We start from the raw sequence: 13,617 nt of genomic DNA on the forward strand, positions 1-13,617 counted from the left end.
GACTTTTTTGGTTATAGGCACCAAATTACAGCTTTGCAGTTGGTAATTATGCTCCAGTTCCTTATTACCTTACCAATTAATAATTCAATTTACAACTTAATTTTGGATTCCATCTGCCTTCACGTCAGACAATTCTCTTGCAAGCAACCACTTTAAGATATTTTCTAACATTGCTGTTCTACTTAGTTTCCCAGGAGCATCAGTGTTAGTGAGGTTATTTAAACAATTCTGTCTCACTTGAGTTTTCTCAACTTTACCTGGTCTAGGCAGTCCTATTTTCATTCCCAGTAAAACTTATGTAATGATTGTATATATACACAGGTGCACAAACATTAGAAGGTGAATGGCATCTAGCATCTGTTGTCTGTTTCACCCAGAGACGTTAATTGAAATCTACTCACTGGCTTGCATTTATGAAGCCTAGGTCTGACCTACGCAAACAGGTGTAAGTACATTGGTTTCATCATGCTTTTGTGAAATATGTTGTGTCATTAATCTCTGGGTATTGTGGGAATCCATCTTATGTGGATTTTGGCTAGCATCAGTACAAGGACATCAAACTACAATTTACAAGGATGGTATTGCAAATATGACAATGAATTTTTACTGATACTGGTATAATATCTGTAATATGTTCATAGAAACACAGTATATATTTAAAAACAAATATCCATTATCTGACCATGATTTGTATTGGCTCTTATACCCTCAAAGAATTCAAGCACATCAGTTCAGCACACCTGATTTGACATATTTTCATGCCATCTCCCGGGCTTCTTTCTTTCCTGTTACTCAGGTTACTACTTCAAACCAATTTATTTAGTTCTATTTTTTGCAAAAAGCCACTTAGTGGATGAATCAAGAACTACAGCAATGTGTAATACAGCATCAGGGTAGTGTTGTCCTGTAGTTCCACCTGCTGTCAATAGTCAAACAATACATATATTATTTAAAAATGATAAATTCCTTCTTGTAGAGGAAATCTTTACATGAGTTATTTTTAAAATAATGAAACTTAAGATGAGATGGAATTATATGTAATTATAATGAATAAATATACAATTTTTTCTGTCTATTCCTGCAATTATTTTGATTTAAACTTTTGTAAACATCGTCAATTGATAGTCTGAGGGATGAATTAGAATTAATTGATAACACATCTGACACGTATTTCTACAATTTAGTCATCTAATCCTTTAATTTGACAAATTATTTGATAAGCAGCAGGTTTTAACCAAGGCTGGTAATAATTGAGAATACTAGACTTTTACAACCACCTGATGAAGGAGCGGCACTCTGAAAGCTAGTGCTGCCAATTAAACCTGTTGGACTATAACCTGGTGTTGTGTGATTTTAGACTTTTACAGTGCAGACTGAGAAGGTGGTAACACAGTGATAATGTAACTGTATCCATAATATCAGTCTACTGTTCTGAGGACATGGGTTCAAATCCAACCATGGCAGATGGTGAAATTTGAATGATAAAAGATTCTGGAAGAAAAACTAGTCTAATGTTAACCATTGTTGATTGCCGTAAAACATTGCAAAAGTATGCAAATTTTCTGTTATTGCACTTGAATCTCTAAACCTTATCTTTTATCAGTGTTTAATGTGGAAGGTAGAGAATGTGGAGAAATAAATAGTGACATCTTGAAAAATAACCCTATTACAGAGGAGGAGATGCTGAACATCTTAAAACGCATAAACATGGATAAATCCCTGGGACCTGATCATTTGTACCCTAGAACTCTGTGGGAAGCTATGGAAGTAATTGCTGCATCCCTTGCTGAGATATTTGTATCATCAATAGCTATGGATGAGGTGCCAGCAGATGGGATGTTGGCTAACATGATGCCACTATTTAGAAAAAGTGGTAAGGAGAAGCCAGGAAACTATATACTGGTGAGCCTGACATCAGTGGTGGGCAAGTTGTTGGAGGGAATCCTGAGGGACAGAATTTACAGTATTTTGAATGGCTGGGACTGATGAGGGATAGTCAACATGGCTTTGTGCATGGGAAATTGTGTCTCACTAACTTGATTGAATCTTTTTGAAGAAGTAACGAAGAGGATTAAAGAGAATAGAGTGGTGGATGTGATCTATATGATCTTCAGTAAGGTGTTCAACAAGGTTTCTCAAGGTAGGCAGGTTAGCAAGGTTAGATCACATGCAACAGAGGCAGAACTAATTAGTTGAATACAGAACTGACCTGAAGGTAGAAAACAGAAGGTGGTGGTGGAGGGTTGCTTTACAGACTGGAGGCCTATAATCAGCAGTGTGCCACAAGGATCGGTGCTGGGTCCACTGCTTTTCATAATTTCTATAAATGATTTGGGTGTGAACATAGGAGGTATGGTTATTAAGTTTGCAGATGACACCAAAATTGGAGGTGTAGTGGAGAGCAGAAAAGATTCCCTCAGAGTATAATGGAGTCTTGACTAAATGGAGCAATGGACTGAGGACTAGCAGATTGAGTTTAGATACATGTGAGTTGCTGCCTTTTGAAAAGACAAATCAGGGCAGGACTTATACACTTAAGGTCCTGGGGAGTGCTGCCAAACGAAGAGACCTTGGAATGCAGTTTCATAGTTCTTTGAAAGTGGAGTTGCAGGGAGATTGTACAGTGAAGAAGATGTTTGAAATGCTTGACTTCATTGGTCAGTGGCTGTACAGGACACTTTTGGAATACTGCGTGCAATTCTGGCCTCCTTCTGTAGGAAGGATGTTTTGAACTTGGAAGGGTTCAGAAAAGATTTACAAAAATGTTGCCAGGGTTGGAGGGTTTGAGCTATAGGAAGAGGCTGAATAGATTGGGGATACTTTCGCTAGAGTGTTGGAGACTGAAGAGTGTCCTTAAAGAGGTTTATAAAATCATGAGGGGCAGGGATAAGCTAAACAGACAAGTTCTTTTCCCTGGAGTCAGAAAGTTCAAAACTAGAGGGCATAGGTTAAAGGTGAGAGGGGAAAGATTTAAAAGGGAGCTAAGGGGAAACCTTTTCCTCAGAGGGTAGTGTGTGTATGGAATGAGCTGCCAGAAGAAGTAGTAGAGGCTGGTGACAATTACATTTAAAAGGCAGCTGGATGGGTATATGAATAGGGAGGGTTTCAAGGGATATGGACCAACTGCCGGCAAATGGGACTAGATTTAGCATGGACAAGTTGTACTGAAGTGTCTGTTTCCGTGCTGTACATCTCTATGGTTCGATGAGAGTATAAATTGTTGTTCAGAATAACACAATTTATTGGGATAATCCAGTTCATCACCAAACTTTTGGAAAGAATTGTATTCTATATAGAGTCACTACTGTGTTTAACTTTATATCTTTTCCTAGTCATGAGAGACTAAATTCATGTCCATAAACTCAGGAACGAAAGCAGCCTTTAATTAATTACTGTTCTGAACTAGCTGAGCAACCTCAATAATCTGTAAACGTATTGAAACAATCTGTTCAGATATGTTGTGGCACATTATTGTGGTTCTGTTCGCCGAGCTGGAAGTTTGTGTTGCAAACGTTTCGTCCCCTGTCTAGGTGACATCCTCAGTGCTTGGGAGCCTCTCAAGCGAACAGAACCGCAACAATGAGCACCCGAGCTACAAATCTTATCCCAAACTTTGAATGTTGTGGCACATTTCCAGCTCAGTTGGGACTTAAACCTGTACCTTAATACTGTACAAATAAAAGCCCTACCTCGATAATCTATTATTTGTAGTATGTTCACTGTTGACATTGTTTATCTAGCACTGAAGCCATTTGTGTTCAGTGTGCATTCTTTTCCATTCTTGAAGTAGGCCTGATATGGTTAATGTAATTTCTGCAGTTTCATACATTTGATATGGTTAATGTAATTTCTGTAGTTTCATACATTCACACACACACACATACTACTTATGCATTCACACACACACATACACACCCAATACACACACACATATACACACACACTCTCACTCTCACACACACACCTCACACACACACACACTCATTCACACACACACCTCACACACACACACACTCATTCACACACACACATAACTCACTCACGCACACACACACACACACACACACACACTCTCTCTTGGTATGAGTGGGGTAATTTCTGTACTAAAACTGAGGTTTAATGAATAAAGGCTAAATTATGAGACTAATGTTCGGCTAGGCCATAGAGAAGCATGAACTAGAAGTCAGCTCTGTTATGCCAGGAACATGGTAACCTTGGGCAAGATACCAAGGAATGCTTCAGTTAGACACAGAGGGCAAAATACAATGAAAGCTCTTTTTATGACATACAAAAAATCAATAAATGCTTTAACCAGCAAGAACATGGAGATAACAAAGGAATGTTCTAACTAGCAAAAATTGTTAAAATAGTATAACATTTTAATTAAGGAATTGGCAGAGAAAAGCGTGAAATGTTTTAACCAATGGAATTGTCATTAATGATTTTTAATGTGAGAAAATCCATAGCGTGAGATGTTTTTAACCAATGGAATTATCACTAATGTTTTTGAATGTAAAAATAATGTATAAATATTGGTGCTGTAAAATCTTCCGGCGCGGTTTCCGAAGTCCTTTTTGGAAACTCGCCCAATCTTCGAAGATTGAATAAACATCTGTTGCTCCGTTTATGTGTGTCTCGCAGTATTTCGATTTGCCACGGGAGAAGTGATAGCCGGTGGGGATAAGGGCTGATACCAGTCAACTTGGAGTTCGCCTTTTTGAACTTAACCTTGCGGACAGTCTCCCTTGATACAAGGGTTAAAGGACAGTCCGCGGTTGGCAGAGTTCGGAGGCAGGACCCGGTTGTTCTGAATCAGATCCCTAGAGTTAGAATAGTTAGCCAAGTGTCAGGAACTATTCTCCGGAGATTCAGAAAGCCTAGACAGAAATCACTTATAACAGGCCTAAAAATTATTTCTTTTCTAGGATGGACCTTAATAACATGGTGAGTCAGGAGGAAAGTATCATTTCAACAATCAATTACATGCTACAAAACTGTTCGTTGTTAAATGCTGAATTTCAGCTTGACTTCGGAATCTGTGATCACAAACACATTGGTGTGTTATCATCAACTAGGATATCACAGCTGTGAGCTGGGTATGATATAGTTTGCCCCAAACCTCCTGTCCATGCCATTTCTTAAGATTTGGAGATGCCGGTGTTGGACTGGGGTGTACAAAGTTACAAATCACACAACACCAGGTTATAGTCCAACAGGCTTAATTGGAAGCACTAGCTTTTGGAGCACACAACCACTTGATGTTCTTAAGAACCTGGTGTGGATAAATCGGTTACTATTTTGCACATTGCAACAGTGTTTCGGGTCCAATATGGCATTGCTGGCTACAAAGTGTTATGAGAAGACTTCAAGTTATGAAATACACTGTATGAATGGAAATTCTTTCTTCATAATAGAATTGTTACCCCATTGGATCTGAAAACAAGTTCAAGGCTACACCCCCCATCTCCCCCCACCCCTCATAAAAGTCTGCTGTCTGATGATAGACATCTTATGGGACTATTTTGAAGAACTGTAAGCAAGTTGTCGATGATATTCTGGCAAATTTCTAACCGCCTGTCAACGTGGGCAAAGCTATCTGGTCATTATGTCTGATGTTTGTGGAAGGTTGCGTGCAATAATACTTGATCCGAAGCACTTCAACTTTTTGACTGGGGGGAGCTGGACACTAATATTTTCGAAATTAAAATCAATGCTTGGCACGGAGTCTGTATCAGGCGAAAATTTAAATAAGAGCGAGTGCCGGAGACACTGAGTAGCCACGCGGCCTGCTAAAGCCGTTAAACCGCCGCCCAATTTGAATCTGCAGCAGTTAAACTGCCCTCTTAGCCCCGCCCCCTGCTCGGGCGGAAGTGACGTAATCGGCGCGGCTGGTTCCGTGTTTACATTGCAGCCAGATTTCAGAGAGACAAAAAAAAGAGATGTCGAGAACACGGTGGTGATCGGAGGAAATCGAGGTTCGGGATGGGGAGTGTTAGAGGGCGGTGTATGGAATGAGGCAAGGGGGAGGTGGGGAGAGGACGCGCGCGGTGTTGGAGAGCAGGGGCTCCCAGAGAGTGGGAATGGGTTGAGGAGCAGGAGAGGGGTGGGAGGAGGAGGTGTAGGAGAGTGGGGAGAAGGGGCAAGGGGGGGGGGGGGGTGAAGACGGGGTGCAGGAGAGAGGGGTACAAGTAGGGGGAGAGATAGAGTGCGGGGGAGAGATGGGGCTGCGGGCAGGAGTAGAGGGGAGCGTAGCTGGGGGTGTGGTCGGGAGGGGTGTGAGGGGCGTAGATGGGGCTGGGTGGGGGGAGGTGGAGATATGTGTGTGTGTGTGTGGGGGGGGAGGTGGAGATGGAGATGTGTGTGTGGGGGGGGAGGTGGAGATGGAGATGTGTGTGTGGGGGGGCGAGGTGGAGATGTGTGTGTGGGGGGGGGCGAGGTGGAGATGTGTGTGTGTGGGGGGGGCGAGGTGGAGATGTGTGTGTGTGGGGGGGGCGAGGTGGAGATGTGTGTGTGGGGGGGGGGCGAGGTGGAGATGTGTGTGTGTGTGTGTGGGGGGGGCGAGGTGGAGATGTGTGTGTGTGTGTGTGGGGGGGGCGAGGTGGAGATGTGTGTGTGTGGGGGGGCGAGGTGGAGATGTGTGTGTGTGGGGGGGCGAGGTGGAGATGTGTGTGTGTGTGTGTGGGGGGGGGCGAGGTGGAGATGTGTGTGTGGGGGGGCGAGGTGGAGATGTGTGTGTGGGGGGGCGAGGTGGAGATGTGTGTGTGTGGGGGGGGCGAGGTGGAGATGTGTGTGTGTGGGGGGGGCGAGGTGGAGATGTGTGTGTGTGTGTGTGGGGGGGGCGAGGTGGAGATGTGTGTGTGTGTGTGTGGGGGGGGCGAGGTGGAGATGTGTGTGTGTGGGGGGGGCGAGGTGGAGATGTGTGTGTGTGGGGGGGCGAGGTGGAGATGTGTGTGTGTGTGTGTGGGGGGGGGGAGGTGGAGGGATTGGGGGACAAAGCCATGCAGGATAGTGGGGTGTGGGGACACGGGGGAGGTGGTGGGAGGGGTCGAAGAATTGGGGAGTGTGGGACGGGGGATGAGATGGGAGTGCGGGCAAAAGAAGTAGAGGAGGTGGTGGGTGCGGCAAGATGGGTGGAGGAGATGGGGGGTGGGGGAGTGGTGGGAGGGGTGGAGGAGGTGGCGATTGTGGGAGAGGTGGGGGGTGCGGGAGAGGCGGGAGGGGTGGGGTGTGCCGGAGGGCTGTAGGAGGTGGGGAGTGCGGGAGGAGGGGAGGAGATGGGTGCGGGAGGGGCAGAGAGGGCAGGAGATGGGGAGGGTGTGGGCGGGAGGGGGCAGGAGGTGGGGAGGAGGTGGAATACAGGCGGGAGAGGGGGGGACTGGAGATGGGGAGGAGGTAGGTGTGCGGCCGGAAGTGGGGGGTAGGAGATGGGGAGAAGGTGGGGGTGCAGGCGGGAGGGGGCAGGAGATGGGGAGGAGTTGGGGGTGCGGGCAGGAGATGGGGAGGAGTTGGGGGTGCGGGTGGGAAGTAGGGGGCTGGAGATTGGGAGGAGGTGGAGGTGCAGGAGGGAGGTGGACGTGCGGGAGTGGGGGAGGAGGTGGGGAGTGGGGGAGGAGGTGGGGAGTGCGGGAGGAGGGGAAGAGGTGGGTGTGGGCGGGACAGAGGGCAGGAGATGGGGATGGTGCGGGTGGGAGGGGGCAGGAGGTGGGGATACAGGCAGGGGGGGCAGGAGGTGGGGATACAGGCAGGAGGGGGGGGCAGGAGATGGGGAGAAGGTAGGTGTGCAGCTGGAAGGGGGGGTAGGAGATGGGGAGAATGTGGGGGTGCGGGCGGGAGGGGGCAGGAGAGGGGAGGAGTTGGGGGTGCGGGCGGGAGGGGGGAGCAAGAGATAGGGAGGGTGCGGGATGGAGGGTGCAGGAGGTGGGGGTGCGGGCGGGAGGAAGGGGGCAGGAGGTGGGGTGCAGGCGGGAAATGTGGGTGCGGGCGGGAGGGGGCAGGAGATGGGGAGGGGGTGGGGGTCTGGGTGGGTTGGGGGAGGAGGAGGATGGAGGGGGCAGGAGGTGGGGATGCGGATGGGAAAGAGGGCGCAGGAGGTGGGGGTGCAGGCAGTGGGGGGGGGGAAGAGGTGGGGGTGTGGGCAGTAGGGGGCAGGAGGTGTGGGTGCGGGCGGGAGGGAGGGGGCAGGAGATGGGGAGGAGTTGGGGGGGCGGGCGGGAGGTGAGGGGCAGGAGATGGCGAGGCGGTGGTGGTGCGGGCGGGAGGTGAGGGGCAGGAGATGGCGAGGCGGTGGTGGTGCGGGCGGGAGGTGAGGGGCAGGAGATGGCGAGGCGGTGGTGGTGCGGGCGGGAGGTGAGGGGCAGGAGATGGCGAGGCGGTGGTGGTGCGGGCGGGAGGTGAGGGGCAGGAGATGGCGAGGCGGTGGTGGTGCGGGCGGGAGGTGAGGGGCAGGAGATGGCGAGGCGGTGGTGGTGCGGGCGGGAGGGGAAGGTGGAGGTGCGGGCGGGAGGTGAGGGGCAGGAGATGGCGAGGGGGGAAGGTGGAGGTGCGGGCGGGAGGTGAGGGGCAGGAGATGGCGAGGGGGGAAGGTGGAGGTGCGGGCGGGAGGTGAGGGGCAGGAGATGGTGAGGAGGGAAGGTGGAGGTGCGGGCGGGAGGTGAGGGGCAGGAGATGGCGAGGAGGTGGGAGTGCAGGCGGGAGATGAGGAGGAGGTGGTGGTGCGGGGGGAAGGTGGAGGTGCGGGCGGGAGGTGAGGAGGAGGTGGAGGTGCGGGCGGGAGGTGAGGGGCAGGAGATGGCGAGGCGGTGGTGGTGCGGGCGGGAGGTGAGGGGCAGGAGATGGCGAGGCGGTGGTGGTGCGGGCGGGAGGTGAGGGGCTGGAGATGGCGAGGCGGTGGTGGTGAGGGGCAGGAGATGGCGAGGCGGTGGTGGTGCGAGCGGGAGGTGAGGGGCAGGAGATGGCGAGGCGGTGGTGGTGCGGGCGGGAGGTGAGGGGCAGGAGATGGCGAGGGGGGAAGGTGGAGGTGCGGGCGGGAAGTGAGGGGCAGGAGATGGCGAGGGGGGAAGGTGGAGGTGCGGGCGGGAGGTGAGGGGCAGGAGATGGTGAGGAGGGAAGGTGGAGGTGCGGGCGGGAGGTGAGGGGCAGGAGATGGCGAGGAGGTGGGAGTGCAGGCGGGAGATGAGGAGGAGGTGGTGGTGCGGGGGGAAGGTGGAGGTGCGGGCGGGAGGTGAGGAGGAGGTGGTGGTGCGGGGGGAAGGTGGAGGTGCGAGCGGGAGGTGAGGAGGAGGTGGAGGTGCGGGCGGGAGGTGAGGAGGAGGTGGAGGTGCGGGCGGGAGGTGAGGGGCAGGAGATGGCGAGGCGGTGGTGGTGCGGGCGGGAGGTGAGGGGCAGGAGATGGCGAGGCGGTGGTGGTGCGGGCGGGAGGTGAGGGGCAGGAGATGGCGAGGCGGTGGTGGTGCGGGCGGGAGGTGAGGGGCAGGAGATGGCGAGGCGGTGGTGGTGCGAGCGGGAGGTGAGGGGCAGGAGATGGCGAGGCGGTGGTGGTGCGGGCGGGAGGTGAGGGGCAGGAGATGGCGAGGCGGTGGTGGTGCGGGCGGGAGGTGGAGGTGCGGGCGGGAGGTGAGGGGCAGGAGATGGCGAGGGGGGAAGGTGGAGGTGTGGGCGGGAGGTGAGGGGCAGGAGATGGCGAGGGGGGAAGGTGGAGGTGCGGGCGGGAGGTGAGGGGCAGGAGATGGCGAGGGGGGAAGGTGGAGGTGCGGGCGGGAGGTGAGGGGCAGGAGATGGCGAGGAGGTGGGAGTGCAGGCGGGAGATGAGGAGGAGGTGGTGGTGGTGCGGGGGGAAGGTGGAGGTGCGGGCGGGAGGTGAGGAGGAGGTGGTGGTGCGGGGGGAAGGTGGAGGTGCGAGCGGGAGGTGAGGAGGAGGTGGAGGTGCGGGCGGGAGGTGAGGAGGAGGTGGAGGTGCGGGCGGGAGGTGAGGGGCAGGAGATGGCGAGGAGGTGGGAGTGCGGGCGGGAGGTGAGGGGCAGGAGATGGCGAGGAGGTGGGAGTGCAGGCGGGAGATGAGGAGGTGGTGGTGCGGGGGGGAAGGTGGAGGTGCGGGCGGGAGGTGAGGGGCAGGAGATGGCGAGGAGGTGGGAGTGCATGCGGGAGATGAGGAGGAGGTTGTGGTGCGGGGGGAAGGTGGAGGTGCGGGCGGGAGGGAGGGGGCAGGAGATGGGGAGGAGGTGGGAGTGCAGGCGGGAGGTGAGGAGGAGTTGGTGGTTCGGGGGGAAGGTGGAGGTGCGGGCGGGAGGTGAGGGGCAGGAGATGGCGAGGAGGTGGGAGTGCAGGCGGGAGGTGAGGAGGAGGTGGTGGTTCGGGGGGAAGGTGGAGCTGCGGGCGGGAGGTGAGGAGGAGGTGGTGGTGCGGGGGGAAGGTGGAGGTGCGGGCGGGAGGTGAGGAGGAGGAGGTGGTGGTGCGGGGGGAAGGTGGAGGTGTGGGTGGGAGGTGAGAAGGAGGTGGTGGTGCGGGCGGGAGGGAGGGGCCAGGAGGTGGGGAGGAGGTGGGAGTGCAGGCGGGAGATGAGGAGGAGGTGGAGGTGCGGGCGGGAGATATGGGGCAGGAGGTGGGAGTGCAGGCGGGAGATGAGGAGGAGGAGGTGGTGGTGGTGCGGGGGGAAGGTAGAGGTGCGGGCGGGAGGTGAGGAGGAGGTGGTGGTGCGGGGGGAAGGTGGAGGTGCGGGCGGGAGGTGAGGAGGAGGTGGTGGTGCGGGGGGAAGGTGGAGGTGCGGGCGGGAGGTGAGGAGGAGGAGGTGGTGGTGCGGGGGGAAGGTGGAGTTGTGGGCGGGAGGTGAGAAGGAGGTGGTGGTGCGGGAGGGAGGGGCCAGGTGGTGGGGAGGAGGTGGGAGTGCAGGCGGGAGATGAGGAGGAGGAGGTGGTGGTGCGGGGGGAAGGTGGAGGTGCGGGGGGAAGGTGGAGGTGCGGGCGGGAGGTGAGGAGGAGGAGGTGGTGGTGCGGGGGGAAGGTGGAGGTGCGGGCGGGAGGTGAGGAGGAGGAGGTGGTGGTGCGGGGGGAAGGTGGAGGTGTGGGCGGGAGGTGAGAAGGAGGTGGTGGTGCGGGGGGAAGGTGGAGGTGTGGGCGGGAGGTGAGAAGGAGGTGGTGGTGTGGGCGGGCGGGAGGGAGGGGCCAGGAGGTGGAGAGGAGGTGTGAGTGCAGGCGGGAGATGAGGAGGAGGAGGTGGTGGTGCGGGGGGAAGGTGGAGGTGCGGGCGGGAGGTGGGAAGGTGGTGGTGCGGGCGGGAGGTGAGGAGGAGGTGGTGGTGCGGGGGGAAGGTGGCTGTGCAGGCGGGAGGTGAGTAGGAGGTGGTGGTGCGGGGGGAAGGTGGAGGTGAGGGGCAGGAGATGGCGAGGAGGTGGGAGTGCAGGCGGGAGATGAGGAGGAGGTGGAGGTGCGGGGGGAAGGTGGAGGTGCGGGCGGGAGGTGAGGAGGAGGTGGTGGTGCGGGGGGAAGGTGGAGGTGCGGGCGGGAGGTGAGGAGGAGGTGGTGGTGCGGGGGGAAGGTGGAGGTGCGGGCGGGAGGTGAGGAGGAGGTGGTGGTGCGGGGGGAAGGTGGAGGTGCGGGCGGGAGGTGAGGAGGAGGTGGTGGTGCGGGGGGAAGGTGGAGGTGCGGGCGCGAGGTGAGGAGGAGGTGGTGTTGCGGGGGGAAGGTGGAGGTGCGGGCGGGAGGTGAGGAGGAGGTGGAGGTGCGGGCGGGAGGTGAGGGGCAGGAGATGGCGAGGAGGTGGGAGTGCAGGCGGGAGATGAGGAGGAGGTGGTGGTGCGGGGGGAAGGTGGAGGTGCGGGCGGGAGATGAGGGGCAGGAGGTGGGAGTGCAGGCGGGAGATGAGGAGGAGGTGGTGGTGCGGGGGGAAGGTGGAGGTGCGGGCGGGAGGTGAGGAGGAGGTGGTGGTGCGGGGGGAAGGTGGAGGTGCGGGCGGGAGGTGAGGAGGAGGTGGTGGTGCGGGGGGAAGGTGGAGGTGCGGGCGGGAGGTGAGGAGGAGGTGGTGGTGCGGGGGGAAGGTGGAGGTGCGGGCGGGAGGTGAGGAGGAGGTGGTGGTGCGGGGGGAAGGTGGAGGTGCGGGCGCGAGGTGAGGAGGAGGTGGTGTTGCGGGGGGAAGGTGGAGGTGCGGGCGGGAGGTGAGGAGGAGGTGGAGGTGCGGGCGGGAGGTGAGGGGCAGGAGATGGCGAGGAGGTGGGAGTGCAGGCGGGAGATGAGGAGGAGGTGGTGGTGCGGGGGGAAGGTGGAGGTGCGGGCGGGAGATGAGGGGCAGGAGGTGGGAGTGCAGGCGGGAGATGAGGAGGAGGTGGTGGTGGAGGTGCGGGCGGGAGGTGAGGAGGAGGTGGTGGTGCGGGGGGGGAAGGTGGAGGTGCGGGCGGGAGGTGAGGAGGAGGTGGTGGTGCGGGGGGAAGGTGGAGGTGCGGGCGGGAGGTGAGGAGGAGGTGGTGTTGCGGGGGGAAGGTGGAGGTGCGGGCGGGAGGTGAGGAGGAGGTGGAGGTGCGGGCGGGAGGTGAGGGGCAGGAGATGGCGAGGAGGTGGGAATGCAGGCGGGAGATGAGGAGGAGGTGGTGGTGCGGGGGGAAGGTGGAGGTGCGGGCGGGAGATGAGGGGCAGGAGGTGGGAGTGCAGGCGGGAGATGAGGAGGAGGAGGTGGTGGTGGTGCGGGGGGAAGGTAGAGGTGCGGGCGGGAGGTGAGGTGGTGGTGCTGGGGGGAAGGTGGAGGTGCGGGCGGGAGGTGAGGAGGAGGTGGAGGTGCGGGCGGGAGGTGAGGGGCAGGAGATGGCGAGGAGGTGGGAATGCAGGCGGGAGGTGAGGGGCAGGAGATGGCGAGGAGGTGGGAATGCAGGCGGGAGATGAGGAGGAGGAGGTGGTGCGGGGGGAAGGTAGTGGTGCGGGCGGGAGGTGAGGGGCCGGAGGTGGTGGTGCAGGGGGAAGGTGGAGGTGCGGGCGGGAGATGAGGAGGAGGAGGTGGTGGTGCTGGGGGAAGGTGGAGGTGCGGGCGGGAGGTGAGGACGAGGTGGTGGTGCGGGGGTAGGTGGAGGTGCGGGCGGGAGGTGAGGGGCAGGAGATGGCGAGGAGGTGGGAGTGCAGCTGGGAGATGAGGCGGAGGTGGTGGTGCGGGGGGAAGGTTGAGGTGAGGTGCAGGAGGTGGTGGTGCGGGGGGGAAGGTGGAGGTGCGGGCGGGAGGGAGGAGGCAGGAGATGGGGAGGAGGTGGGAGTGCAGGCGGGAGATGAGGAGGTGGTGGTGGTGCGGGGGGAAGGTGGAGCTGCGGGCGGGAGTTGAGAAGGAGGTGGTGGTGCGGGGGGGAAGGTGGAGGTGCGGGCGGGAGGTGAGGAGGAGGTGGTGGATCGGGGGGATGGTGGAGGTGCGGGCGGGAGGTGAGGAGGAGGTGGTGGTTCGGGGGGAAGGTGGAGGTGCGGGCGGGAGGGAGGGGCCAGGAGGTGGGGAGGAGGTGGGAGTGCAGGCGGGAGATGAGGAGGAGGTGGAGGTGCGGGCGGGAGATATGGGGCAGGAGGTGGGAGTGCAGGCGGGAGATGAGGAGGAGGAGGTGGTGGTGGTGCGGGGGGAAGGTAGAGGTGCGGGCGGGAGGTGAGGAGGAGGTGGTGGTGC

The 13,617-nt window shown here is 57.0% G+C and overlaps 1 protein-coding gene across 3 annotated transcripts in view; it reads left to right on the forward strand.

Annotated features, from left to right (window-relative positions):
* The first annotated feature begins 5,891 nt into the window (after nucleotides 1-5,891).
* The window catches only part of c9orf72 (C9orf72-SMCR8 complex subunit), a 39,713-nt gene continuing 31,987 nt past the window's right edge, over nucleotides 5,892-13,617 (forward strand). For all 3 annotated transcript variants that reach the window (XM_060846213.1, XM_060846220.1, XM_060846229.1), the window contains exon 1: nucleotides 5,892-5,975. The gene's annotated coding sequence lies outside the window, so the exon portion shown is untranslated. The remainder of the gene's footprint in view (nucleotides 5,976-13,617) is intronic.

Source organism: Hemiscyllium ocellatum, chromosome 2 (genome assembly GCF_020745735.1).
Source record: "Hemiscyllium ocellatum isolate sHemOce1 chromosome 2, sHemOce1.pat.X.cur, whole genome shotgun sequence".
NCBI lineage: Eukaryota > Metazoa > Chordata > Chondrichthyes > Orectolobiformes > Hemiscylliidae > Hemiscyllium > Hemiscyllium ocellatum.